The following is a 27082-nucleotide window of genomic DNA, read 5'->3' on the forward strand; positions in this document are numbered from 1 at the left end:
AACGATTTATAGAAAGAATCCTATGTTCGGCGCCCTTTCATAGAGATCTCCTGACCTGGATACTGGCACCGATTGTTGAAATAGAACGCCATATGTGTTCCGTGATTGGAGAGAGGGGGGCTGTGAGGTACTGGCTGATCTGTACCCATCGGAGAGCTTCTTGACGTATGAGCAAGCGGAAGAGACCTTTGGCCTTAGTGGTTGTCAGTATTTACATTACCAGGGATTGCGTGCCATAGTGCGCTCGGTCTGGCCTCAGTGTCCGGAGACACCTCCATTGACTCACACATTACATATCCTTCTGTCTTGTGGCAGGGGATGCAGACTGATCTCCTTGCTGTACGCAGCGATGCAGCGTGATTCCGTTCCGCCGGTGCCGCCAACATGGGTTGGCGCTGATTACTATTTAGGCTGACCTCTGAGGCGGAAGCCGGAGGCTGAGCGTATTTTAAAAGTGTGCATTTATATTTACTTTGCGGCATATTATTTTAGTTTTCACCACCTTTTACTCAACCAGCCTTATCCCTGCTTACATCGCAGCCCACAGCGCAGCAGAGTACGTGCTGACGCTGGGGAGAGAGTGCTCACAGCCGCCATACTGGGTGGGGGAAAGGGTGGCGGTCGAGTTGCTGGCCACATCCCACCCTCCTCCATACTGGATTTAAGGACGACGTCATCTCGTCCGCGCAGAGGGGGGGCGCAGCAGGCGCGCCAAAGGCAAGCCCGTCTGCGCCCGTTCGCGCCGAGACCGGGCCGAGGGCCACGACCTCTGGTCTAAACGGGACAGCCGAGCACATTTTCTACTCTGGTAACGATCTTTTACATCTAAGGTCAGTCCCATGTAACATCTGCCCACGATACAACCCTGAGCACATCTCTCAGACGGTTATCTCCACCTGCCCTAGTTGTGCCTCTTCTCTACCGTTCATTAACGGAAAAGCGCGCGCCAATCTGGGCCTTAACAACAAAACCAGAAACATAATCATTGCACTCATTAACGCCAGATCTCTGGGAAAGCACAGACAGGAAATTCATGATCTGATTCTAGATAACAAAATAGATATGCTATTTATAACTGAAACCTGGATGGATGCTGAATCAGATCCAGATCTGGTGGTCGCTACACCACAGGGATATACGGCACATCGACACGATAGACAGGGAAAGAAAGGAGGAGGATTAGCGGTTATCACCCGAAACAGCTTCTCAGTTAGAATATTCCCGATTCTGTCTAAATGCTGTGAAGCGTTTCAATTTGCCATTAAGGTGATGCCCTCATACAATCTTAAGGGAGTACTTATGTACAGACCGCCGGGTTCTCGTTCCGCGTTCCTGGCTAATCTTAATTCGCTTATCGAATCTCTGGTGACTGAGGACTCTTTTATAGTACTGGGAGACTTGCATTTTTACTTAGAGAAGCAGGAGGATGCTGACTCCCAAGTACTAAAGGGAGACTTGGAAAGCTTGAGGTTGGTTTAACTTGTTAACGCCCCGACACATGAGGCCAGCCATACACTGGATGGCATTTTCACTAACATACACGGCATAACTGTCCAGGATATCTTACCCCTAATTTGGTCCGATCACTTTGTCATTCTCTGCGCCCTTCCTATTATCTACACGCCTCCAACTAAACAGGCCTATTTAATTCAGGAGCCTTTTAAGGTATGGAAGGACATAGACAATGTAGCCCTTACTGAGCTGCTGTTCAGGTCACGCCCTACCATATCCATGGATCCGAACTTAGCCGCCAAACAATTTCTAGACTGGATAGGGAACACGATGAATCTATTAGTTCCAGTTAAGACTATTTCCAGGACCAGAAAGGTGCCCTCTTCCCCATGGTTAACAGAAGAACTCAGGAGACAAAATCAAGAATGTCGTAAGCATGAAAGACACTGGCGAAGGTCTTATGACCAAGTTAGTAAAATACGCTATAAGGAGACACAGCTCATCTATAAAAAATTGATTATAGAGACTAAGAAGAAGTTTTTTGGAGATCAAATCGATTCTGCCAAAAACTCCAGCAAACAGTTATTTGAAGTAGTGAAACATCTGGCTGGGAAGCTCACAGATATAGAACCCACTCCATCGCAGGCTCTCTGTGATTCCTTGGCTAACTTTTTTTTCACCAAAGTCAATGACATTTATTCAGAGTTCTCGACTAATAATATTGCCTCCCCAACCACACAAATCAACCTCCCTACCTGCTCACTAGCTCAATTTGAACAATTAGAGGAGGAACAAATTAGGGACTTCATGGTGTCTATAAAAACAGGATCGGCTTTGGACCCATGTCCTCCCAGAGTCTATCTGCCGGTTATTGACACTATCAGTACAGCCATCACACAAGTCTGTAATGTGATCCTTAGGTCTGGGATTTTAAAACCACTCCTCAAAAAGCCATCCTTAGATAAGGAGCTGTTGAAAAACTACAGACCTATGGCCAGTCTGCCTTTTCTAGCCAAAGTGCTTGAAAAGGCAATGAACATTCAGCTGGCGGACTACCTTGAGCAAAACAAGCTGCTGGATGATGCGCAGTTCGGGTTTCAAAAGCTTCATGGCACGGAGACGGCCCTCATCAAAGCTGCAGATGATATCAGAACCATCAAGATCATGGAGGGACAGCCGTCCTTATAATGCTGGACCTATCGGCGGCCTTCGACACGGTCAATCACTCCATCTTGATTGACCGTGTCGGAAGTCTGGGCATCCGATCCAGCGCTAGGGAACTGCTTACCTCGTTTCTTTCCAGCAGAACACAGGCAGTTACGCTGGGACCGTTTAAATCGCCGTAGCTTGCCTTACCTTGTGGAGTTCCCCAAGGCTCATCGCTAAGTCCAACACTGTTTAATATCTATGTGTTGGACTTAGCGAGAGTCATTAAAACCTACCAGATGAGCCTTACCTCCTATGCTGATGATACCCAGCTGGTGCTTGCTATCAATAATGATGGGGAACAGGTAGCGGCACTGTTTCAAGAAGGTATGGTAGTTATTTTCGGGAAGATCGCCCCACAATGGTCTCCTGTGTGGTGGCCTCTATCCTTAGGAGCTTCCGCTAGGGTCAGAAATTTGGGCATAGTCTTTGATGAGAAGCTCAATTTTGTAGCACACGCCAATCAGACAGTGGAAAATGCTCATCATAAACTCAGACTCATAAGGAAAATCATTCCATTTCTTTCGGGTAGCGCGGGAAAAACAATGGTGAGTACAATGGTGCTCCCCTCTCTCGATTACTGCAATGGCCTATTTGCCAACGCACAATCCCGGGTAATCTTCAAGCTACAAATATTCAAAACGCGGCAGCAAGATTACTTTCCAAAACTCCAAAATTCAAATCAGTTAGTCATATAATTAAAAGCTACCACTGGTTATCAATTAAAAAACGTATTAAATTCAAGTCACTTTGTCTAACGTTGAAAGCAATTCATAACCAAGGCCCAAAGTTTCTGCAAGAGCAGCTCTCCACCTACTGCCCGTCAAGACAACTTAGATCGATGTTATTGCATCAATTAGCAGTACCACGCACTAGGACAGTCACTTGGGGAGACAGGCGTTTCACGGTGTCTGCAGCCAGACTCTGGAACTCGCTCCCGCTGACAATTTGAGCGGTTCAATCCCACCTCCAGTTTAGGAAACTGGTGAAGACATGGTTGTTCAACCAGTAATGAGTCCTTATGACTATATGCTGCCACCCTCAGAGATCCTATGTAGTATTCTTAGCGCCAAGACGCCCACGGGCAAACTTATGCGCTTTATAAATTGTATTAATAAATAAATAAATAAATAAATAAATAAATGGGCAGCCTGGGAGGCGGACCTGGGATCGCCGCTGGACCAGTGGCAGTGGAAGCGTATAGGGGCCTTGACACGGCGGGTATGTAATGCACGCTTTAAGCTCATTCATTTTAACTTCCTCCACCGCACCTACCTCACTCCGAAGATGTTGAGCCGTTACTAGGAGGATAGAAGGGACAATTGCCCTAGATGTAGCGCGGAAGGGGCGGGATTCCTGCATTTGGCCTGGGAGTGCCCGTTAGTGGGGGGCTTCTGGGCAGGGTTGTGGGTCACATAACCGCCACCACTGGCCTTCGGATCAAGCTAACACCCTTACATTGCCTACTGGCATTAGTTCCTAAGCCGAGGAAACAGAAACTTTCATATAAATGAATGCAACTGATGTTAGTGCCGGCTAGGCGTAGGGTAGCTATAACGTGGATGGGACAGAGGGCCCCAGAGATACACATATGGCTTTGAGATGTGAGGGAATGGACCCTCGCAGAGGAAACACACATGCAGAACACCAGGAGAGACGAGAAATTGCAAGAGGACCTGCTGGTATGGCAAACCATCTGTATGGCAGGATTGGCAACGGGAGGGCAATTTTCACATAGCGATTCCGAAGGGACCAGTGGCGAATTATTTTAAGCGCAAGAATCAGGGTCTGAGGGGGAGGGGGGGACCTCTGAGGTGACTCTGGTACAGTGCAAGGAGCTGGTCCTGGGTTGTTTCCTCACAATTACACTTTTCATTTACTTGTTATTTTACTGTCCCTCATGAATTTACGTATGTCAAGCTGTAGCCCATGTCCAAGATGTGCCTTAATGAGTCCGTCGATCTGTATACAAATGCTTTTATGATGCCTTTTTGGGTGGAGGGGGGGTGGGGGGGGTCCTATTGTACATTATAAACTTTAAAATAAAGTTTTAAAAAGAAAGTTCTACAAACTTTAGGAAGTGCTTCCTGAAGATCTACTTGCAGATTCAAAGTGTCCAAAACACCAGTCCAAACATCTGGTATATCTTAGATGGTCCTTGGGATGTCTGGACTATAAACCCCACAATGCACCTCACCAGGTCCTTAAAAGTCCACTTGACGCACTCCAGGATGGGGACTCTTGGTGGAGATGAGGCCGGTGGGTTATGTTAACCTGTGGATTTCAGAAAGTCCACTCCTTAATCCTTCTTGAAGCATGGCATAGTCCCCAGGGCGGTAATACCAGATTGTGCAGCAGGCGCAGTCATTCAAAGGGCAGGTCTTTGTGTGCAGATCCAGATTCCAGCAGGGCAATCCTTCTTTTCACTTGTAGTTTCAAGCATCAGCTCTGAGAGACTATGCAGCACCCACATATTTAGTCCGTGTTCTGGAGCGAGAAGCAGGGGGCACCTCTGTCCAATGAGATGCTGGGTGCCACCCCAAAGTATAACAACCTCCTCCAAAGTATGGCATCTTATTGTCCCAAAACGCACTCTACTTCCAAAGTCCACCATGGATCATTTATCTCCAGGGGATTAAGAACTAGCCAAACCAACCCACAGTGTGGCTCATTTCCATCAGCTCCCCTCCCCCTGATCTCCGCAAATTCCTGTCCTAAGCCTGCCATCTGGTTTGGGCACAGGATGTGGGGATAGGTACACCTGGCATTCCTGATTTGATATCTCTATGAGCTCAGTTTAATTTACCCAGCCCCCTCTGCAGGCCCCATCCTCAGATGTCTTTAGAGTTCTCTCCATCAGATAAACTCTGCTCTGGCCAGGCCACTTATTACCTAATCAAAGCAGCCTGGCTAAGCCTGTTTAGGCTGACCAATCAGCAGAGACCACTAGAAAGCTGGATTTTGGCTTATAGAAGAGAAAGTTCCATAACTTATCTTCAGTACTAGTTATGATGAGTTCGAAAATGGCAAGTTGACTTTATCATACCAATCTTTTAAGTCCTTGAATGATATTTACTCATTTCCTAGCAATATTTTAACTAAATGAAATATTGCAAAGTTAGTCCATGGAGCTAAGTATCTACAGTGGGGGGAAACTGAAATGGGCAGTTTTCCCTTCACCAGGCATATAAAACAGTGTTTATAAGGCACCTGTTTGTAGTTACATGACCTCCCACCCCTGGGACATCCAGGGGGGACCTAATATGTCAAAAGACGGTATATTACCACTTTTTAAAGTGCCCATATCACCAAAGTCGAGTTTGCACACAATCTTACTAAAAGACAGTCTGAAACTTCCATGCCCTATTATATAGTAGGGGCTTATAAGTAGTTTGAATACCCGAGCCCTATTAAATACTTGGGCCATATAGGGTCTGTCAATTCAAATTGTAAGAATTTACTTTTAAAGACAGGCTGCAGGCAGGACTGACTTTAAAGGACAGGAGGAACACATACAAGTGAAGGAAATCTGCTGAGCTTCTAAAGCTCCATGCCCTATCATATACTAGGGACTTATAGGTAGATTGCAACCCCTAGCCCTATTATCTACTAGGGACATATAGGGTTTGTCATTTCCAATTGTAAGTGTACCCTATTACATGTACCTTTTTACACATAGCACTGGCCCTGGGCCTGGTTAGCAGAGCCCAGGGTACCTTCAGAGTCAGTTACCACCAGTATCATTTAGCAAAAAATGGGGGTGAACAGGGCAAACAGATGAATTTCCAAAAGTCTGGAAATGTCATGTGAAATTCTTATTACTTGCCATCTTTCCAATGCATAATTGTCGGTAGCTTAAAATTACACACATGTGAGTGAAAGATAGCCTGATTGTCAAATGTACATTTATTTATTAATAGAGAAAACATTTTCCCTTTAGAGAACCTCCTTCTCTTGTACTTCTACTAAGTTTAGTGGTGACGCTTTCCCCTTCATACACTTGATTGGGAACTCTAGGATTTGTTAGAATAAAACTCAGACTCTGCCCATATTTCAAAAGGGCTAAATAAGAATTTGTGGGGACTCACTAATGGTCAAGGAAAACCATGTGTTGCTCCCTCCACACTTAATCCCTTGCTTAGGGTTCTAAGGTGCATAATGCTTTGCACTTGTGGTAGAGATTACACAGTAGTAAAACCATTTACACCTGCCAGTATCCCTTTATGGATAGTGTCAGGTTTCCAGGTTTAAAAAGAGTCATTTATAGCTGTAAATCAGCTGTAAATAGCTTTGTGAATCCTACCCAGACATTGTTTCCCAGATGTAAGGGGGACTGTTCCATGAAAAACTTCCTTGAAAGTGAGTCTGCCAGGTAAAGTAGCAAATCAATTATTACAATTGTGTTGATGATCTCCCACCAATCCCTTTGTAGTATTCTCAACACCATTGTGCAGTAGATGGTAAAATGAAATAAATCACTGTCATCTGGCAAACTGTGAACTGGTGGTGACTCTCAAAATACCAGAATGTACCATAAATGCGCCATTTTTACATATTTACATTTATCACACTACACTAAATGTGACCCCAAGTTTACAATCACAGTTGTGGAGCTATACTCAACGATAAATGTGAAGACTGCCATTGAGAAGTTCATGAAGGGAAAAAATGCAGTAGCAACATCAACACTCGAAAGGCAAATCCCTAACTACCCACTAACCAGCTTACAAAAAAAACAACAATCACATTCAAAGTAAAATGGAAAATTTCACCAGAAACAAAGGACCTCATTTAGAGTTTGGCAGACATAGTTCTCCATTGAAAAAGCAATGGGGTACCATAGCTGCGAATGCCCTTTGTCCATCAAGATTCTTGAAAGACATCTAAATCGATACTTGATGGAGTTTGTGGAAGATCAAGGATGGCTGGACACCTCTGAGTTCAGTTTCTTAAAACATCATGGAACTGAAACTGCCCTGGTTTCCGCCACAGACTGCATCAGGCAGTTAGTGGACAAAGGGCAAGGCTCAGCATTGATTCTGTTACACTTGTCCGTGGCCTTTGATACTATCTCTCCTTCTCGGTTGAGTAAATGCCTACAAGAACTCGGCATTGCGGCTAGGGCTCTGGCACTGTTATCTTCCTTCCTTAAGGACAGTTCTCAGAGGGTGATGCTAAATCAGTACTACTCTGATGTTTTTTCCTTGCCATGTGGAGTACCACAGGGCTTGTATTTAAGCCATACGATATTTAATCTTTACGTGTCTCCACTGACTTCCATCATTCGCTCCCATGGGCTACATGCGATATCATACACTGACAACACACAGATCATTGTGTCAATCCCTAAGAACTTTCCAGCCATTGCTGACAATTTTCTCACTGTATGTCGCAGTTGGATGGAAATGAATGTCCTCAAACTGAACAGGGACAAGATAAAGGTGTTACTCTGCAGGATGCAAACATCGATTTGGAAGGACAACTGGTGGCCAGACACTCTAGGTACTCTATTAACCTCCCACAAACTCGGAGTGGGACCGAGGCACCGACGGACAGGGCTGGGTCTCTCAGAAACCTGAGTGAGTACCAGGTGAGGTGAGGTTATTACCTCGCACAGGACAGGAGTGAAGCTCACCCTGCTTGTATGGAGGTATTTCTTACTCACCACTATATTTATTTTTATCACCAATTGCAGTAGCTCATGTATTTTCGGTCCTGAAGAAAGCCAGGGCAAGAAGCCCCTTTTTGGCTGAAACTAGTAGACCGTAGTTGAAAACAATGGCATATTTGGTAAACGCCGTTTCTGCACACTTTTTAACTAGGTTTGGGAGTAGTGTTTGAATAAAGCTATCCGTCTACTTCCATATCCTTTTTAACTTTCACTCCACTTTTGGCACTGCACTTTATTTTGGCCATTGTACATAGGTTGGTAGGCATATGTTATCTTCTGGTTCCTGTTATCTGTACTTTACTGCACTTGGCACAGAGTCACCTCTTGTGTTAATGAGGTGCTGTGACAAGAAAGATGGAATTCCAGATGATGACACTGGCCACAAAGGGCAGTTGATGGAAATCCATAAGCCACTTTCCTATGTGACAAAAAGATTTATTTAACTGTATTGTCGTGGATGGGATACCCTTGATAGTGAGTTGTGTCTTTCAGTAGTTGCATCTTCTCCTACCTTTCTCATTGTTTTAGTCCCTTGAGATGACCACCAGATTCCACTTGTGTTTTGTACTCTAGGTACTCTCCCCACTCAAGCAGAGAAGGTCAAAACCTTGGGGTGATCGTAGATGTGAACTCTCGCTTGCTTGATGGACTGGCTAATCGTACGGTTGCAACCTTTTTTTGGCTCATAAAGAAGTTAAAGAAAATCTTCCCATTTATCCCTTTGTCATCGCGGAAACAGGTGGACGTGGCATTGGTCATGTCCAGCATGGATTATTGTAAAGTCCCACTTCAGGTCTCAAATATTAGTACCCAGGCCAAGCTGCAGGTAGCATAGCATGCTCCTGCAAAGCGATTCTGGACATTCCCAAGCACCAAGCAGCTGCTGCTAGCTTACAAGAGCTACATTGGCTTCCCATCTTTACAAGAATTAGGGTTAAGGTCATCTGTATCGAACACAAAGCGATTAATCAAGGACATCCAGCTAGGGTCAGGAATGTGTTCCACCAGTACACCCAGGCAGAAATCTCAGGTCAGCTACTTGTAATCTGGTCACCATACCTACATTCAGAAAGAAGAGATGGGAAAGCAGAGCCTTCTCTGTGGCTGCAGCCAGACTATGGAATTCCCTCCCCCAGTCTCTAACTGCGATCAATGGACACCTGCCCTTTGGAAAGGCACTTAAGACTTGGTTGTTTAGTACTTAGCCAATCTCTACTGTCAGTTAGTTGATTGAGCTGCTGATGCTTTGTAGCAATCTGCTACGACTATAGCACTTTGATGCCTATGGGTGAATGTTGTGCTCCATAAATTTAGTTCAAATTCAAAGTTCACCTCATTTAGAGACAGACAGGGGGTCTATTATAATGGTGGGCGGATCACCCGTATGGCGGTGGCGATCCACACGCCATTATCCACCGCCCGCATGCAATTTACCGCCCGCCTGATATTATTGGCGGGGGTACCGCGGCGGACGGGAAGACAGTCTGCCACTTTTCCGCCCGGTCGATAAGTCGACCAGGCGGAAAAGGTTTGAATATGGTGGCGGTGTCTGTTAGACACCGCCATCCATATTACTATGCATACAGGGATCAGCCTTTCCATGGGGGAAAGGGATGCGGGCCCCCAGATGTTGGGAGGTGGGGGGGGCACATGGGGGTACCTATGGTACCGCCCTGCATTTGCACCCCCTGCATGTACCGCGCGGTGCCTGCCATGTTGTGCATGCAAATGCACAGTGTGAAGCCACAGCATTGTGGCGGGCGGTGCTGTGTGCACCGCCCACCACAATGATGTGGATGAGGGATGCCACCATGGCATCCTAATTGCTGGTGCGGGACCGCCGGACCACTGGTGGCCGGTCCCATCACTGCAAGGGTGCGTCCGCCCGCCATCCTAATAGACCCCTATGTATGCAGTAGAAGGAGGACTTATTTGCTCTTTTGACAGAATACTTTCTCCAACAGCCCAGTGGAGTAGGAACTGTCAAAGGAAGGACATAACACCATCTGCCCCATTTAGCAATGATGGTGTAATGGCTTTTTTCCTGTCCATCACTGCCAGGAAAAACTAGGCAGTGTGAGACAGGAAAAAAACAAGTAAACACTGGTAGATAAAACATGGTACAAATACACAGAGCAGCCAAGGCACAGCACAAAGGTACATGAATAATACTTGCAGATATCTGCAGCCGCCAAATCAATGAACAACAGACCACAAACGTTGACAGCTAGGGTCAATAACAAGTAAGTACTGGAAAAGTAGTTCCAAGATTATACATCTGAACTCTTCGCCTCAAAATTCACAGATGAATCTGCATGCTAAGGGCCATGATGATGAACAAACAATGTCAGAAATGACCTGAACCTGTTCCTCTACTGAGGTATTTGTCAGTGTGGAGGACCCCTAAACAGGGCCGGACAGGCCGTAGTGGTCACTGGGCATTTTTTCCTGTGGGCCAGGAGGGTGGGGGCTGTTTTTGGACCAGTTGGGCCTGTTTTTTTTTACTGGGGGTCGTTTTTGCAGCACTACTACTATATTGCCCCCTGGTGACAAAAGCAGCAGTAGTGTTTCCCACCAGCGCTCCCGCCAAAGCCCCCCCCTCCTTACCAAGACTGGTCTGACTTAATTGCCAGGGCTGGTTTGCGTTCTCAGTCCCTCCTTGCCCCAATTGCACAGCATACATTAAGGGGAAGAAGTGAAGGATATATTTATTCCACATACTACTGAAACACAGAATGTTATTTTTCCACCAAGTTAGTGCAAGACATATATGTATTAAATAAAATGTAACATACTCCTAAATATTAATCTTGCATTTGAATAGTGTTGTGAGAAACCCATTTACAACATAAAGGTTATGGGATCTAAAAGACTAATGGTGAAGATAATGTAATATAAGCTATTATGTTGTGCAGTATGAAACTTATTCTGTCTAAGTCAGCAGAAGTTAATTGCAATAGGCATACTCCCTGACTTTGAGCGCCTACTTATTCACAACCTATTGAGTCTGCCTATCAGCTTCAAAGTGCCCAGAATCAAAGATACGAGGCCTGTGTGACTACCAAAATGGACATTTGTGTTTGAAGAGACCATGAGTGCATTTGTGAGGCAGGAGAGATTTCTATATAACTAACAAAAGAATTCCCCATTTTGCTTTTGGGAAGCATGAAACTCTGTGTTAGTTTTGCTACCACAAGATATTTGCTCACGACCTCACTTTTCCAGAAAACAGTCAGTGTGAAGTATTGAAATTTTGTTAGGATTCAATAGAGCTCATCCCCAGCAGCAGATTAGTTTGTGCTGTAAAATATCCTACCCAACCAACCTTAGACGAGAGAAACGTCTTGGAACGAAGAGTGGAGAAAGGTACCTTTCTGGTTGTACTGATGAATTCCTGTTCGCATGCTGCAGTATTCACGTGCATTCTCTCTAGCTTTGTCCTAAATGTCTTCTGCATCATTTTGCTCCTGCACAGTAGCCCCTGTCTCCTGTTGTTTCCAGCAGATTAAAGGGATCAAGGACTAGTCAAATAAGATTGCCACTGTGAAAATGGATTTCTCAATGTGGCTGCCTGGTACGGGAAACAACCTTTACAACGCAACTTTTAACAACGCCCTACCATCACAACAAAACTTTTACAACGCAACATCCATTACATCGCATGCCATTACAACGCAACCATTACAACGCGTGACACTACAACGCATACCACTACAACCCATGTCATTACAACGCATACCATTACAACGCATAACATTACAACGCATAGTACCCTTACACTATCCAACACTTACCCTACTGTTGCACCCCCTGGAGTTAGAATAGTAATTTTTACCCCTACACTATCCAACACTTACCCTACTGTTGCACCCCCCCTGGAGTTAGAATAGTAATTTCCCCCCCTACACTATCCAACACTTACCCTACTGTTGCACCCCTTGGAGTTAGAATAGTACATTTTACCCCTACACTATCCAATACTTACCATACATGCAATGTAATGTTGTGTGTTGTAATGGTATGCGATGTAAAGGTAAGATGCGTTGTAAAGGAATGCGTTGTAAAGGTAGTTATTTAAAATTCGTTGTAATGGCATGCGTTGTAATGGAATGCGTTGTTATGGATGTTGCGTTGTAAAAAATGCGTTGTAAAGGTATGCGTTGTAAAGGCATGCATTGTAACGTCATACATCCCCTGGTACAGAAGGTCCCTGAGCCCTGTGATCGTGTTGTTGATTTGGAAAATGGCAGTGGATCAGTTAGTACTGGACAATTTTAGGGGACATGAAATTAGAGTTGTGGGAATCATCCTGCATCAGAGAAAAGTAGATTGACGTCTGTGGAACCAGTCCTAAAGATGAGAGGACCTTTCTTCAAGATGTATGGTAACAGAACTTGCAGGAAAAATCTGGACTCAGAAAAAAGCCACTCCTTGAGGACCAGGAAAACTTGACAGATCTACCCAAAATGGATGCAAAATGTTCAGCCGTGTCTTAGTTATCTTTCCTTCTCTGAGGCTTTTTAAGAAGAATTTGAATCTATAATGGGACTGTTTATTTAAAATATCCAACCTTGAGAAGCCCTTTCTGGCAGAAGTTCATATGGCAACCCATCACTTGCTTGGGGTCTTGTAGATGTTTGTGATATATTTCCAATGTGTCTTTAACTTCTGATTGGCAATACATTATTGATTCTGGATGAGTCTGCACAACGGTTATGGAACAATGCTGCCCTTCGGCGAGCTCTATTGACTATGTTATGCTGGTGAGATACATATTTTCTGAAACTAAGCATTTTCATTTTTCTACTGCCTTTCCATACTCTGTGCACAATCTCATCTGCTCCATCCTCTTATCTTGTGTTTAGCCACCACTTCTCTCCACTCACACCATGGACTCTTCCAGGAAAATAACATGATTGTTAATGGATTTCCTGAGGCTGTAGATCAATGCAATTCATTCTGCTTGCATCATCACTTTGAAACAAAGCCACTCATTCTGTTATTATATTCTCTGCTATATCTGTGTTATCATGTATTGTATTGTATTGTATATGTGCTTATATAGCGCTACTGCCACCCTGCGGGTATCCTGGCGCTCAGATGCAGGGAAAAAAGTAGGTTTTAATCACTTTCCTCAACCTACCCTTAATTGTGTCATTTTCCAGTGATTCTGATTGCATCTTCTTAGATAGGATGCAAGTTCTACAGCTACCCCAATCGAAGCAAAATAATAATGAATTCAGGTCTGGTAATGTTCTTCACAAATATTCCACTTCAATGTCTTGGTCCAGGTTTGTGTTATGCAGAGAACATGGTCTAATCTAGAATGTCATTAATTTACTGGTGAGTTTATACAATACTATCTATAATGTGGTTAATAGACCTTCACACTTCTGTGAGTCCTCTTATTAGGACCACATGACCTATCTGATACAACCCTGATAATTGTGCCAGGAAACTGTGAAAAGTATCCATCAGTCACTTCTAGAGTGAAATTAGAGTATTCCTCAGATCATCGAAGTAGACAGAGGTTGTGGAAGTCAGTTCTGTATAAGGGTATAGGAATTCAGTCTACTGAATGCTTAGAGTTTAGATGCATACTGTTGCTAATATTTTATTTATTTTTATTTTATGTGTTTTATCGAGCGCGAACTTGACCCATTAGGGTATCAGAGCGCTTTACAGGAGAGCAAAGCAATATACAAACAGACTTAGAATCAACCAATTACAGCTCGAGTAGTAAGGGGGAGGGGTGCCGGATATATAAGGTAAAGAAGAGCATGTATTTACAGTTTACATAACCAGTTACTCAAAGTGAGATCCCATATTTACAGAATACGTTTACAATTATTCGGACCGGGTCCCAAGTTTCTGATGGGGTGACCCGATAGTCAGAAGGGATGTAGTGGACGGCCATAGGTTGAGCCATAGAAGTAGTTGAGGCAATATTAGCCAAAAATGTGCCCATAAGGAAGGTTTTGGCATCCTTTTTGAAGCGTGTCAGTGAAGGGATTCTTCTGATGTCGGGTGGGAGAGAGTTCCATATTCTTGGAGCAGCCCCTGAGAAGGTCCGATTGTACGTTTTTTTTTTTTTTAAAGCATGCGGGTTGGAGCAAGAGGTCTCTGGCAGATCGGGAGTTCCTGGTTCCTCCGGAGATCACAAGTTTCTGTGACAGATATGCAGGGGAGTTTGAGTGTACAGCTTGCTAGTTTGAGCTGTATTCTTGCCTTCAGGGGAAGCCAGTTGAGAGCTTTCAGGTGTGGGGAAATATGATCGTATTTCCTTGTGCCAGCAAGTAGTCTGCCGGCCGCATTGAGGCAAGCTTTAGAAGGTGCCAGGGAGATCTTGAGTAAACCCAAGAGGGTTGAGCAGCCGTATTCCAGTCTAGAGATGACAAGTGCTTGGACTGCCATTTTTAGGTCGGGAGCATCAAGGAAGGGTTTCAATTTCCTAAGGTAGCTCAGGTGGAATCAGGCTGTTTTGGCCATCGAGTTTATGTGGTTCCACATGTTAAGGTTGGTGTCAAGGGTAATTCCCAGGGATTTAGCCAACTTCACAATGGTCGTTGGGCAATTTAAGGCTGTGACAGCCTTAATCCATGATTGAATCTCTAGGTTGGCATTGGGAGGGAAGCTCAGGAGGAATTCTGTTTTCTTTGCGTTGAGTTTGAGTTGATTGGATGCAAGCCATTGGATGGTGAGTTTCAGGGCTTCGTTCAGGGAGAGAAAGTCTTCGAGAGATTTTTTTATGTAGATTTGGGTGTCATCAGCATTCATATGATAGGAGATACTCGGTGCGCGCAACACTTTGGTAAGCGGTTCTAGGTAGAGGTTGAAAAGGGTGGGGGACTGGGTTGATCCTTGAGGGACTCCAACCATGACCGGGATGGTGATGATAGGTTGCCGTTGATTAGGAATCTCTGTGACCAGTTGTGGAGGAAGGACCTAAACCAATCTAGAACAGTGCCATACAATCCCATTCTGAGTTTGAGGCGTTCAAGTAGTTTTTCATGGTTGACCGTGTCGAAGGCAGAGGATAGGTCCAGGAGGATTAGGAGACAAGTTTTGCCTTGGTCGAGGGCTTGGAGGGCATCATCCATGATGTGGAGCATGGTGGTTTTGCTGCTGGGTCTTGGTCTAAATCTGGATTGGAAGTCATCAAGCAGGTGGAAGTTACTGATGGGGTGACTTAGCTGCTATTGCACACATTTCTCCAGCACTTTGGCTAAGAGGGGGATGTTGGAGATGGGTCTGAAGTTGTCGGGGGAGGCTGGATCCAGCGACGGCTTTATCAAGAAGGGGAGGACTTGGCCGACTTTTAGAGAGTCAGGCAACATTTCCTGCTGGAGGGAGGCGATGATTATTGTAGTCCAGCTGGGAGTAATGGATTGGGGGACGCAGCTAGGCAGTTGGCAGGGAGCGGGTCATTGAAATGGTTGTTCGGGTTTAAGGTAGAAAGGATTTTAGAGATGGAGTCTTTGTCATAGTCTTTGAAGACAGTCCAGTAAGCATGATTTTTGGGTGGAGCCTGTGGGTGTGCCGCGGTGGGAGAGGCTGGTCGGGAAGGGGTTGAGGGTGTGTGATGGTGCTGAGTTCGTTTCCAAGGGTCAAGATTTTTTCAGCGAAGAAAAAGGAGAATTCCTCTGAGGATATAGGAGATCTGGGGGTTTCTTTCGATGTTTTGGCCAGTTTATTCGAATGGTATTTGACTCGTTTGAAGAGCTTGTGGGGTCTGTTCTTGGCTTTCTCTAGTTCAGTTCTGAAGAAGTCTTTTTTTGAATTTAGTATGTTCCTGTGTAGGTATCTCTGGCCAAGCAGAGGAGTTTTAGATGTGCGGTAGAGGGGTGCTGCCTCCAGGATATTTCAGCTTGCCGGAGGGCTCTCCTCTCATTATTAAGGGATCCTGTGAACCTGGGGTTTCTGTCTTTGATTTGGGTACTTTTCAGTTTTAGTGGGGCTAGATCATCCAGGATGTTTGAGATGGTCGCAGAATAGTGATCATTGAGATCACTGACTTTTGTATCCCCCCTGCAGCACCAAGGACAGCCAGGGCAACTCTGCACCCCAGCTTCTCAAGCCAGGTAAAATCAAACTGATTGTTGTGGCTTGGTCCTGGTACTCGCATCACCTTTACCCTCCTTGGGTTCCACACAACTCGACCTGCAACTAACTGATTGTCATTAGTGCTGCTTTTTTCCCATTGAACCCAGTGATAAAGTATTGCAGTACTGTTTTACACTGATTTAATTTTGCTTCTAAACCCCATAACTCTGGTTATACTTACCCGATTGACTTCATTTTGATGCCTACATTTATATAAAACTCTGCTTTTGTTTAAGAAATTGGTATGGGATTTCTTTTGAATAGTGTCAAATACTTATCCTCCATGTTGGTACTCTGAATTGCTTAACAAATATTCCTCTAGTAAAGCCTGACTGCTCTTTGCCACTCTACCAGGACTGAGCTAAGGATTTATTTTTGTGAATACAAGGACCATCTTTAGGGTATTGCATGGTGAAGCCTAACCAGCATCACTACATAATACTTCACCTTCCTACCGGAATCCCATGGTAACTCATGTCAATGACCCCCTACCAAAAGAGTAGAATCTTGTATATATCAATTCATCTACTGAGTTTCACGGTTTGGCTTCCTCTGACTTAGTTAACGTGTTTCCTATATAGGTATATATCTATTCCTATAAGGTGTAGGTTTTAATATATTCTATGATGCTTCACTAGATTACTTGTTCAGCTGATATGCCAAGAGAGAAGAGTATATTGTGTCAATTGAGTCATCAATATTCTAGTAAGATTAATTCTAATGTCACTTCCCTGTAGGGGGCTTGATGAGCAATCTGAGATGCCCTACATAGAGCTAATTCTCCTATTCATAACTTAAGCTTTTCCTAGTATGTTTCCATTGTTCCATGTATGCATTCTAGTGTGTGCTAACCTTCCACCTGCCTTTAAACATCCCTCTTATATTTACCAAAGGGCTAGGATAAAACTTTGCGGAGCCGATAAAAATTCTAACGATTATCAGTACCAAAAATCAGTGCTTCCTCAGCCCACTTTGATGGTGAGTAGTATGTGATGTCCCACACTACAGGTCTATATGCCCCAAACACAGGATGAGTATACCAGTATAATAGATGATGATTTCCTCTTCTGGATATAGGAAAATATTTGATGTTTCACTCAAGTGAGACACCATGTTTATAAACAATGACTTAGGATCATTTCCAAGTGGGGGAGGCAGTTTTACTGATAATAGTTTGCTGATCGGTTGGGACGCCTACTGGACCAATTCAACCAGGGCATTATGCCATTATTATATAATCTAATGTCATCAGATTTCATTTTGGTGATGGTGGGTAATGCTTATGGTTGGGAACCTGGACTATCCTCATCTGAAACAGTCTCTGTGGCATATTAGTCTCTAACAAACAATGCCCTGGGTCTGTGTTGGCCTTAAATACACTCTGTCCACATATCCGAGATGGAGTAGGTCTGATGTACATCATTTGTCTTTTCCTGGTCTACATCTTGAGATGAGATAAACATTTAATTTAGTAGTTTACTCCACTGCCAGATGCTTGCTGTTCTGTCCATTCTCTGTCCTCCTATGTTTTTATGAAGGATTATGTATTGTCCTGGTTATAACCTTGAGCTTTTCTGCAAATAATAATATTTATTTGATATCCATTGCCCTTAGCAATTGTTTATAGCAGCTGTGAAGTCAGTAAACAAAAGGACCTTGTGATTTTCTACTTGAAATGCTCTAACCTGCCTGTAGTAAGTGGTCACATTCTCTGTAGTTCAATAATTGCTCTACTACCGGCCTAGGAGGTGTTCTCAGAGTCAAAGGGGTTGCTTGGACGTAGCTTTTTTCTGCCAAAATAGCAATGCATATATTGTTTCTCCTTGATAATCCTGTGGACTATTTTCTCTAAATTCTATGTACATGACTCAGTCCTGAAGGTCTGTTGCTTTCTTGTGATATTCTTTTACAATGGGCCTTGCCAATACATAGTAGATTCCACTGTGGATCCACTACCTGACAGTTTGCATTGGTCCGCTCTTAAGAGGCCTTCATAAATGCTCAAGCGCTCCATTCATCATCCCCTTTGGTATCGCTTTGTTCGCCCTAAGTTGGGAGGGTATGCCCAGACATGGGTCCCTTGCTCACTCTGCCACTGGATTCAAGATAGCCTGGCTGATGAGGATTATGAACCCGAAACCGGTCCCAGGATGCTTGTTTCCGGTCCAGAGAAGGTATGGCCTGGCAGTTCGGGCAGGACTGTTCCCACGAGGCACAGGGTCACACTGATTTGCACATGGCTATGTCTGAACTGGGGTGGGGGGGTGAGCTAAAGAATGATGATGGATTAAACCCAGATTAGTTGACTGGGGGTGAGTGTTTGATATGCTCAAGCGCTTTGTCCATCACCCTCTTTCGTATCGCTTTGTTCGCCTTAAGTTGGCAGGGTATGCCCAGACGTGGGTCCCTGGCTCACTTTGCAAATGGATTCAAGATAACCTGGCTGATGAGGGTTATGAACCCGAAACCAGTCCCAGGATGCTTGTTTACGGTCCAGGGAAGACATGGCTTGGCAGTTCGCGCAGTACTGTTCCCATGAGGCGCAGGGTCAGACTGATTTGCATATGGCCATGTCTGAACTGGGGTGGTGGAGTGAGCTAAAGAATGATGAAGGATTAAACCCAGATCAGTTGACTGGGGGTGAGTGTTTGATTTGCTCAAGCGCTCCGTCCATCATCCCCTTTGGTATTGCTTTGTTTGCCCTAAGTTGCCACGGTATACCCAGACGTGGGTCCCTTGCTCACTCTGCAACTGGATTCAAGATAGCCTGGCTGATGAGGGTTATGAACCTGAAACCGGACCCAGGTTGCTTGTTTCCGGTCCAGGAAAGACAAGGCTTGGCAGTTCGGGCAGGACTGTTCCCATGAGGCACAGGTTCAGACTGATTTACATATAGAGAAGTCTGAACTGGGGTGGTGGAGTGAGCTAAAGAATGATGATGGATTAAACCGAGGTCAGTTAACTGGGGGTGAATGTTTGATTTGCTCAAGTGCTCCGTCCATCATCCCCTTTGGTATTGCTTTGTTCGCCCTAAGTTGGCAGGGTAGGCCCAGACCTGGGTCCCTTGCTCAGTCTGCCACTGGATTCAAGATAGCCTGGCTGATGAGGATTATGAATCCGAAACCAGTCCCAGGATGCTTGTTTACGGTCCAGGGAAGACATGGCTTGTCAGTTCGGGCTGGACTGTTCCCATGATGCACAGGGTCAGACTCATTTGCATATGGCCATGTCTGAACTGGGGTGGTGGAGTGAGCTAAAGAATGTTGATGGATTAAACCCAGATCAGTTGACTGGGGGTGAGTGTTTTATTTGCTCAAGCGCTCCGTCCATCATCCCCTTTGGTATTGCTCTGTTCATCCTAAGTTGCCACGGTATGCCCAGACGTGGGTCCCTTGCTCACTCTGCAACTGGATTCAAGATAGCCTGGCTGATGAGGGTTATGATCCTGAAACCGGTCCCAGGTTGCTTGTTTCCGGTCCAGGGAAGACATGGCTTGGTAGTTCGGGCTGGACAGTTCCCATAAGGCACAGGGTCAGACTGATTTGCACATGGCCATGTCTGAACTGGGGTGGTTGAGTGAGCTAAAGAATGATGATGGATTAAACCCAGATTAGTTGACTGGGGGTGAGTGTTTGATTTGCTCAAGCGCTTTGTCCATCATCCTCTTTCGTATCGCTTTGTTCGCCCTAAGTTGGCAGGGTATGCCCAGACGTGGGTCCCTGGATCACTTTGCAAATGGTTTCAAGATAACCTGGCTGATGAGGGTTATGAACCCGAAACCAGTCCCAGGATGCTTGTTTACGGTCCAGGGAAGACATGGCTTGGCAGTTCGGGCTGTACTGTTCCCATGAGGCACAGGGTCAGACTGATTTGCACATGGCCATGTCTGAACTGGGGTGGTGGAGTGAGCTAAAGAATGATGATGGATTAAACCCAGATCAGTTGACTGGGGGTGAGAGTTTGATTTGCTCAAGCGCTCCGTCCATCATCCCCTTTGGCATTGTTTTGTTCACCCTAAGTAGGCAGGGTATGCCCAGACGTGGGTCCCTTGCTCACTCTGCCACTGGATTCAAGATAGCCTGGCTGATGAGGGTTATGAACCTGAAACCGGACCCAGGTTGCTTGTTTCCGGTCCAGGAAAGACAAGGCTTGGCAGTTCGGGCCGGACTGTTCCCATGAGGCACAGGTTCAGACTGATTTACATATAGAGATGTCTGAACTGGGGTGGTGGAGTGAGCTAAAGAATGATGATGGATTAAACCGAGATCAGTTAACTGGGGGTGAATGTTTGATTTGCTCAAGCGCTCCGTCCATCATCCCCTTTGGTATTGCTTTGTTCGCCCTAAGTTGGCAGGGTAGGCCCAGACCTGTGTCCCTTGCTCAGTCTGCCACTGGATTCAAGATAGCCTGGCTGATGAGGATTATGAATCCGAAACCGGTCCCAGGATGCTTGTTTACGGTCCAGGGAAGACATGGCTTGTCATTTCGGGCTGGACTGTTCCCATGATGCACAGGGTCAGACTCATTTGCATATGGCCATGTCTGAACTGGGGTGGTGGAGTGAGCTAAAGAATGTTGATGGATTAAACCCAGATCAGTTGACTGGGGGTGAGTGTTTTATTTGCTCAAGCGCTCCGTCCATCATCCCCTTTGGTATTGCTCTGTTCGTCCTAAGTTGCCACGGTATGCCCAGACGTGGGTCCCTTGCTCACTCTGCAACTGGATTCAAGATAGCCTGGCTGATGAGGGTTATGATCCTGAAACCGGTCCCAGGTTGCTTGTTTCCGGTCCAGGGAAGACATGGCTTGGAAGTTCGGGCTGGACAGTTCCCATAAGGCACAGGGTCAGACTGATTTGCACATGGCCATGTCTGAACTGGGGTGGTTGAGTGAGCTAAAGAAGGATGATGGATTAAACCCAGATCAGTTGACAGGGGGTGAGTGTTTTATTTGCTCAAGCGCTTTGTCCATCATCCTCTTTCGTATCGCTTTGTTCGCCCTAAGTTGGCAGGGTATGCCCAGACGTGGGTCCCTTTCTCACTTTGCCACTGGATTCAAGATAGCCTGGCTGATGAGGGTTATGAACCCGAAACCGGTCCAAGGATGCTTGTTTACGGTCCAGGGAAGACATGGCTTGGCAGTTTGAGATGGCCTGTTCCCATGAGGCACAGGGTCAGACAGACTGATTTGCATATGGCCATGTCTGAACTGGGGTGGTGGAGTGAGCTAAAGAATGATGAAGGATTAAACCCAGATCAGTTGACTGGGGGTGAGTGTTTGATTTGCTCAAGCGCTCCGTTCATCATCCCCTTTGGTATTGCTTTGTTTGCCCAAAGTTGGCAGGGTATGCCCAGACGTGGGTCCCTTGCTCACTCTGCCACTGGATTTAAGATAGCCTGGCTGATGAGGATTATGAACCCGAAACCGGTCCTAGGATGCTTGTTTCCGGTCCAGGGAAGACATGGCTTGGCAGTTCGGGCTGGACTGTTCCAATGATGCACATGGTCAGACTGATTTGCATATGGTCATGTCTGAACTGGAGTGGTGGAGTGAGCTAAAGAATGATGATGGATTCAACCAAGATCAGTTGACTGGGGGTGAGTGTTTGATTTGCTCAAGCGCTCCGTCCATCATCCCGTTTGGTATTGCTCTGTTCGCCCTAAGTTGCCAGGGTATGCCCAGACGTGGGTCCCTTGCTCACTCTGCCACTGGATTCAAGATAGCCTGGCTGATGAGGGTTATGAACCTGAAACTGGTCCCAGGTTGCTTGTTCCCGGTCCAGGGAAGACATGGCTTGGCAGCTCGGGCTGGACTGTTCCCATGAGGCACAGGGTCAGACTGATTTGCATATGGCCATGTCTGAACTAGGGTTGTGGAGTGAGCTAAAGAATGATGATGGATTAAACCCAGATCAGTTGACTGATGGTGAGTGTTTGATTTGCTCAAGCGCTCCGTCCATCATCCCCTTTGGTATCGCTTTGTTCGCCCTAAGTTGGCAGGGTATGCCCAGACGTGTGTCCCTTGCTCACTCTGCCACTGGATTCAAGATAGCCTGGCTGATGAGGGTTATGAACCCAAAACCGGTCCCAGGATGCTTGTTTCCAGTCCAGGGAAGAGATGGCTTGGCAGTTCGGGCTGGACTGTTCCCATGAGGCACAGGGTCAGACTGATTTGCATATGGCCATGTCTGAACTGAGGTGGTGGAGTGAGCTAAAGATGATGATGGGTTAACCCCAGATCAGTTGACTGGGGGTGAGTGTTTGATTTGCTCAAGCGCTCCATCCATCATTCCCTTTGGTATTGCTCACTTTGCCACTGGATTCAATATAGCCTGGCTGATGAGGGTTATGAACCTGAAACCGGTCCCAGGTTGCTTGTTTCCGGTCCAGGAAAGACATGGCTTGGCAGTTCGGGCTGGACTGTTACCATGAAGCATAGGGCCAGACTGATTTGCATATGGCCATGTCTGAACTAGGGTTGTGGAGTGAGCTAAAGAATGATGATGGATTAAACCCAGATCAGTTGACTGGTGGTGAGTGTTTGATTTGTTCAAGCGCTCCATCCATCATCCCCTTTGGTATCGCTTTGTTCGCCCTAAGTTGGCAGGGTATGCCCAGACGTGTGTCCCTTGCTCACTCTGCCACTGGATTCAAGATAGCCTGGATGATGAGGGTTATGAACCCGAAACCGGTCCCGAGATGCTTGTTTCCAGTCCAGGGAAGAGATGGCTTGGCAGTTCGGGCTGGACTGTTCCCATGAGGCACAGGATCAGACTGATTTGCATATGGCCATGTCTGAACTGAGGTGGTGGAGTGAGCTAAAGAATGATGATGGGTTAACCCCAGATCAGTTGACTGGGGGTGAGTGTTTGATTTGCTCAAGCGCTCCATCCATCATTCCCTTTGGTATTGCTCACTTTGCCACTGGATTCAATATAGCCTGGCTGATGAGGGTTATGAACCTGAAACCGGTACCAGGTTGCTTGTTTCCGGTCCAGGGAAGACATGGCTTGGCAGTTCGGGCTGGACTGTTACCATGAAGCACAGGGTCAGACTGATTTGCATATAGCCATGTCTGAACTGGGTTGGTGGATTGAGCTAAAGTAGGATGATGGATTAAACCCAGATCAGTTGACTGGTGGTGAGTGTTTGATTTGCTCAAGCGCTCCATCCGTCATCCCCTTTGGTATTGTTTTGTTCGCCCTAAGTTGGCAGGGTATGCCCAGACGTGCTTCCCTTGCTCACTCTGCCACTGGATTCAAGATAGCCTGGATGATGAGGGTTATGAACCCGAAACCGGTCCCGAGATGCTTGTTTCCAGTCCAGGAAAGACATGGCTTGGCAGTTCTGGCTGGACTGTGCCCATGAGGCACAGGGTCAGATTGATTTGGCCTTGTCTGAACTGGGGTGGTGGAGTGAGCTAAAGAATGATGATGGGTTAACCCTAGATCAGTTGACTGGGGGTCAGTGTTTGGTTTGCTCAAGCGCTCCGTCCATCATTCCCTTTGGTATCGCCTTCATAAATCACCAATGTGTCAATCAATCACCTGAAACTAGACTAGTCTCGAGTTATATAGCTCTTATTTCAGGTAAATAACTTGCTTACCTTGCAGTGTGAATCATTTTTAGATTCGCACATTCTTCTTTGATTATATGAAAGTATCTCCCTCCAAAGGAGGTGCGGGTGTAGTGCAAGTAGTAATAAACAAATGTTTTAACACTGCCTTTTACAACACTGACTCCTGACTTTGGTGCATATATATCTACACAATAAGGTCTAGTGGATGTGTATTTAGATGGCCGTGTAATCTTGCAGAAATGGAAGCTGGTAAAATATTTACAAGCAGACAAATGAATTGTCTGTTGGCTTTGCAATGAGAAGCTTATTTCTTAAGTCAATTATTGGTGTGTCCTTGCCTCTACCATATTCTTTTGTATTTTAGAAAAAGTTGCATGATGAAAAGTGCTTGGAAACTTTCCATACCCAAACTATAGGTGGTGAAATAATGTAAATCCAGAGAAGGTTCACGCTGCATTTGAGTATTTGCCAGAAAGACGTCTTACAAGTAGTTATTTGCTCTCCTCATAATTGCCTTAAAGAATCAGCAATATAATCTAGGCAAAAAATCTTGCAAATATTTCATCTCATCTATCACAGACCATATATCATACAGCATTAGGTAACATCTATGCAAATGGACTTTAGAGGGTGATAACCATAGATGGCCAATTTGTATCTCCATTGCTATTTTACATTCCCCAATGCTATGACGCTGTGCCAATTTACTTTTTTGCCTTAAAATGTTTTCAAACTGGCCATAGGCACTGGAACCTATCACTCTTTCTGTCTTGAAGATGAGTGGAAAGACTGTTTCTCTAAACTGTAATTATAGAGTAGTGTTTTTCTTTATACTACATGTAGGGCAAAATTGAGTGTTGCTGGGTTGCACGCTCGTCTTATTTTGAGTATAGATGTTCGTTGTCAGGGGACTTGTAAATAACTTAATGCGAGATCCATTAATGATGGTGATATATCCAGCTAGAACATTAGGGCCTCATGCATCAACCTAAAAACCGGTTGCAACCGGGCAGATTCGCAGAATCTGCGCCTTTGCGACCGGTATTTATGCATTTGGGATGCATCATCCCAAATGCAAAAATCGTAATTTAAGGAATCGCTAAATTTGCGATTACTTAAATTGCAATTGCATTTAAGGAATCGCAAATTGCGATTCCTTAAATGCAATGCGTTAAACAAAATTTGTTTGCGATTTCGTAAATATGAATCGCAAGTTACCGTCGATCTAAAATTGAAGGTAATTTGCGATTTCTTTGAAAAATGCACTAAAGTATATTTTTCAAAGTCAAATGTTACACACACACATGGCCTTGGGGCATGTGTGTGTGCAACATGTGGATAAATTGTAATTTCAGGGGTGCAACAGGGTATCCTTTGGAACCCGTTAAATTGCATGCGTAATTTACAAGTACCTATTGGGTACTCACAAATTGCGCATGCATTTCCAATTCATTGCTATGGGCCTCTGGGCCCATAGGAATGAATGGGAATCAATTCCTTAATTGCGAGTCGCAATTAAGGAATTTGTAGGAATCACCATTTTTTTGTGATTCCTACATGCATAGGCAATAGCTATTCTTTAATTGCGATCCCTTAATAACCACAATTAAAGAATCACTATTGTCTATGTTGATGCATGTGCACCTAAATTGCTGCTGAGAGATGGCAATATGAAACGTTTGTCTTAATATTGTTCTATGTGTAGCAAGAAACTAATATAATAGATTCTTGATTAGTTTTCAATAACGTTGATCTTTTTTGTCAAGCAATCCACTGACCCCCCTCACCTCCCCAACCCCACACACACACTCCTGGAATGCAAAGTAAGCCTGGGCGGAGTTGGCGGAGTTGCGATACGCAGAACTCCACGAAGTGGCAAAAAAACTCTGCTGCGCTCCGCGGAGCTCCGCGAGCGGCGGAGTTCCATAGAAAAATGCTGTTGGCGGTGATTGCACAGTGCGGGTACTTGTCCGCACTGTGCAATCATTGCGAACGGCACCTTTTTCTTCGCAAGCGGTCCCTTCTTTCCCTTTTCTGCCGCTCGAGTAGATTTTTACTCGAGCAGCAGCTTTCTCACCTCAAACAAGCAGTTTCTCACGTGAGCGGTCGCGAGCATACGCCACCACTCGCAATGAGGCACTTGACCACCCCGTGTTGAGAAATCTCGCCGGGATGTTTACTTTCCACGCTCGCACTCGCCAACTTGATGTTGACAATCGCAAACGAGGAAAAATCTCACCGGGAGGTTGATTTTCCTCGCTTGCGATCCCCAACTTGACGTTGACGATCGCGAGCGAGAAATAAAACTCTGCTCCTCTACGCGAAGCAGAGTTTTTCGTGAAACTCTGCAAACTCCACGAGCGGAGCTGAGTTCACCGCCCAGGGTTAATGTACAGGAAAAAAGTTTATGATGGAGATTGGTAAAAGTGTGTGCTTGGGAAAACATACAGTAATGAAAGTGCATATATATTTCCAAATACTTCTAAATAAATGTCAGGGAGAACATAAAAGATGCCTACCCACAAGCCATTAAATTAATTATCCTGGATCAACAGTCTAGTTTAGATTTATGTTTTAGCTAGCATTTCTAATCTCAGATCATCTCAGATGTCGCCAAGTCCATGGGTTCTCCTTCTCCCTCAATGATTCCCATTCCATGAGTTGCCCATTGTGCTCTGAACTTGCGGGCAGCAAATGCCATCAAGCTCTCTTGTTGTCAACACCTGTAATGCTGTATGCGGTGTACTGTACTCCCCATCCTCTAGAAGCAAATGGCTACACTATCTGACCATGAGACCTTTCAAAAGAACATAAGGATGCCTCATGCGGACAAGCATCGAGGAGAAAAAGTCAAAAGGCAGTAAGGCTTTCAGAGATAATTAGGGAGCTGGAATCAAGAACCACCACACAGGGTGCAGGAGTCAGAGTCAGATGCCAGAGAGACACAGAAATCATGCCAAGGTGGTGATGAAAAGCCACGTGTTATCAATCTATGGGTGACAGAAAGCATTTGGGTTTCATAACTTACATTAGTCAATTTTCGGGAGGTAAGCATAAAACACAACTTGCTTAA

The sequence above is a fragment of the Lissotriton helveticus genome, chromosome 5_1 (assembly GCF_964261635.1).
Source record: "Lissotriton helveticus chromosome 5_1, aLisHel1.1, whole genome shotgun sequence".
Classification (NCBI taxonomy): domain Eukaryota; kingdom Metazoa; phylum Chordata; class Amphibia; order Caudata; family Salamandridae; genus Lissotriton; species Lissotriton helveticus.